The 3849-nt window shown below is 41.7% G+C and overlaps 1 non-coding gene across 1 annotated transcript; it reads right to left on the reverse strand.

Moving 5' to 3' along the window:
* Positions 1-626: 626 nt before the first annotated feature.
* On the reverse strand, positions 627-730 carry LOC127740773 (small nucleolar RNA R71). Its single transcript, XR_008001632.1, has one exon. It is a non-coding gene; the product is annotated as a small nucleolar RNA R71 (small nucleolar RNA).
* Positions 731-3849: the final 3119 nt, after the last annotated feature.

Below are 3849 nucleotides of genomic sequence, written 5' to 3' on the forward strand. Positions count from 1 at the left end.
TTTAGTCCCTTTTTCTTCTACTAATAATAAGGAATCTCTTTACTGTGACATAGAGGATTCCTCTTCTTTTTCTGTTCTCTTCTCTTTCATATGAGCAGGAACAAGGAAAAAGGCACTCTTGTTGAAGCTGATCCTGAACCTGAAAGGACTCTGAAGAGGAAACTAAGAGAAGTTAAATTACAATAATCCAGAGGCAACCTTTCTGAAATTTTCGAACAAGAGAAGAAGATGGCAGCCGAACCCAACAACAATAATGCAAGGAGGATGCTTGGTGATTTTACTAAACCCACGTCCAAGTTTGATGGAAGAAGCATCTCAATTTCTGCCATTGGAGCAAACAATTTTGAGCTGAAACCTCAATTAGCTGCTCTAATGCAACAAAACTGCAAGTTTCATGGACTTCCATCTGAAGATCCTTACCAGTTTTAACTGAGTTCTTACAGATTTGTGAGACTGTTAAGACGAATGGAGTAGATCCTGAAGTCTACAGGCTTATGCTTTTCCCTTTTGCTGTAAGAGACAGAGCTAGAACATGGTTGGACTCACAACCTAAAGATAGCCTGGACTCCTGGGATAAGCTGGTCACGGCCTTCTTGGACAAATTCTTTCCTCCTCAAAAGTTGAGCAAGCTTAGAGTGGATGTTTAGACCTTCAAGCAAAAAGATGGTGAATCCCTCTATGAAGCTTGGGAAAGATACAAGCAGATGACCAAAAAGTGTCCTTCTGACATGTTTTCAGAGTGGACCATATTAGATATATTTTATTATGGTCTATCTGAGTTTTCCAAGATGTCATTGGACCACTCTGCAGGTGGATCCATTCACCTAAAGAAAATGCCTGCAGAAGCTCAGGAACTTATTGACATGGTTGCAAATAACCAATTTATGTACACTTCTGAGAGAAATTCCGTGAATAATGGGACGCCTTAAAGGAAGGGAGTTCTTGAAATTGATGCTCTGAATGCCATATTAGCTCAGAACAAAGTGTTGACTCAGCAAGTCAACATGATTTCTCAAAGTCTGAATGGATGGCAAAATGCATCCAACAGTACTAAAGAGGCATCTTCTGAAGAAGAAGCTTATGATCTTGAAAACCCTGCAATGGCAGAGGTTGGGTGAACCTTATGGAAACACCTATAATTCATCATGGAGAAATCATCCGAATTTCTCATGGAAGGATCAACAAAAGCCTCAACAAGGCTTTAATAATGGTGGAAGAAATAGACTCAGCAATATCAAGCCTTATCCATTATCTTCTCAGCAACAGATAGAGAATTATGAACAGAATACCTCTAACTTAGCAAACTTAGTCTCTGATCTGTCTAAGGCCACTTTAAGTTTCATGAATGAAACAAGGTCCTCCATCAAAAATCTGGAGGCACAAGTGGGCTAGCTGAGTAAGAAAATCATTGAAACCCCTCCTAGTACTCTCCCAAGCAATACTGAAGAAAATCCAAAAAGAGAGTGCAAGGACATTGATATAATCAATATGGCCGAATGCAAGGAGGATGGAGAGGATGCGAATCCCAATGAGGAAGATCTCATGGGACGTCTCTCAAGTAGGAGTTCCCTATTGAGGATCCAAAGAAATCTGAGCCTCATATAGAGACCATAGAGATTCCATTAAATCTCCTTCTGCCATTCATGAGCTTTGAAGAGTATTCTTCCTCTGAAGAGGATGAAGATGTGATTGGAGAGCAAGTTGCTCAATATCTAGGAGCCATCATGAAGCTGAATGCCAAGTTATTTGGTAATGAGACTTGGGAAGGTGAACCTCCCTTGCTCATTAGTGAACTTGATACATGGGTTCAGCAAACTTTACCTCAAAAGAAACAAGATCCTGAGAAATTCTTAATACCTTGTACCATAGGCACCATGACCTTTGAAAAAGCTCTGTGTGACCTAGGGTCAGGCATAAATCTTATGCCACTCTCTGTAATGGAGAAGCTGAGGATCATTGAGGTACAGCCTGCCTTATTCTCATTACAATTGGCAGACAAGTCAGTAAGACAAGCTTATGGATTAGTAGAGGAGAGGAGGATGAATGCATCATCCTTGGAAGACCTTTCCTAGCCACAGCAGAAGCTGTGATAGATGTTAACAGAGGAGAATTAGTCCTTCAATTGAATGGGGACTACCATGTGTTTAACACACACGGCTATCCTTCTGTAACAAGGGAGAGTAAGCATGCAGAGCTTCTCTCAGTACAGAGTCAAACAAAGCCCTCACAATCAAACTCTAAGTTTGGTGTTGGGAGGCCACAACCAAACTCTAAGTTTGGTGTTGAATCCCCACAACCAAACTCTAAGTTTGGTGTTGGGACTATACAACATTGACCTGATCACCTGTGAGGCTCCATGAGAGCCCACTGTCAAGCTATTGACATTAAAGAAGCGCTTATTGGGAGGCAACCCAATTTTTATTTATCTAATTTTATTTTGTGTTTTATTGTTTTTTTATGTTTTATTAGGTTCATGATCATGTGGAGTCACAAAAAAATATTAAAATTAAAAATAGAATAAAAAACAGCAGAAGAAAAATACACCCTGGAGGAAGCACTTACTGGCGTTTAAACGCCAGTAAGGAGCATCTGGCTAGCGTTCAACGCCAGAACAGAGCATGGATCTAGCGCTGAACACCAGAAATAAGCAACATCCCAACGTTCAAACGCCAGGAATGCACCCTGAGGAGAGCTGGCGCTGAACACCAGAAACAAGCATGGAACTGACGTTCAACACCAGAAACATGCTGCACATGGGCGTTGAACGCCCAGAACATGCATCACTTCGGCGTTTAAATGCCAGAATTGCATGGAGAGGCATTTTACATGCCTAATTGGTGCAAGGATGTAAATCCTTGACACCTCAGGATCTGTGGACCCCAAAGGATCATCTCAGGATCTGTGGACCCCACAGGATCCCCACCTACCATATTCTCCCCTCTTCTCAACATTCATCCTCTCTTTCCAATAAACACTCTTCCCCAAAACCCCTCACCAATCACCTCAATATCTCTTCCCAATTACCCCCTTCACCACTCACATCCATCCACTATTCCCCATAAACCCCACCTACCTTCAAAATTCAAAATTTCTTTCCCACCCAAACCCACCCTAAATGGCCAAACATACTACCTCAACCCTCCCTATATAAACCTCTCTATTCTTCTTCATTTTCACACAACACAAACCTCTCTTCTCCTTCTTAGCTGAATACACCTCTCCCCCTCTCCTCCATATTTTCTTCTTCTTCTTCTTCTCTTCTTTCATCTCTTGCTCGAGGGCGAGAAATATTCTAAGTTTGGTGTGGTAAAAGCATAGCTTTTTTATTTTTCCATAACCATTGATGGTACCTAAGGCTGGAGAATCCTCTAGAAAAGGGACAGGGAAGACAAAAGCTTCCACCTCCGAGTCATGGAAGATGGAAAGATTCATCTCCAAAGCCCATTAAGACCACTTCTATGATGTTGTGGCCAAGAAGAAGGTGATCCCCGAGGTCCCTTTCAAGCTCAAGAAAATGAGTATCTGGAGATCCGACATGAGGTCCAAAGAAGAGGTTGGAAAGTTCTAACCAACCCCATCCAACAAGTCAGAATCTTAATGGTTCAAGAGTTCTATGCCAATGCATGGATCACTAGGAACCATGATCAAAGTAAGAACTCGAACCCAAAGAATTATCTTACAATGGTTCGGGGGAAATACTTAGATTTTAGTCCAAAAAATGTGAGGTTGGCGTTCAACTTGCCCATGATGCAAGGAGATGCACGCCCTTACACTAGAAGGGTCAACTTTAATCAAAGGTTGGACCAAGTCCTTATGGACATATGTGTGGAAGGAGCTCAATGGAAAAGA

This window comes from Arachis duranensis, chromosome 7 (genome assembly GCF_000817695.3).
Source record: "Arachis duranensis cultivar V14167 chromosome 7, aradu.V14167.gnm2.J7QH, whole genome shotgun sequence".
Classification (NCBI taxonomy): domain Eukaryota; kingdom Viridiplantae; phylum Streptophyta; class Magnoliopsida; order Fabales; family Fabaceae; genus Arachis; species Arachis duranensis.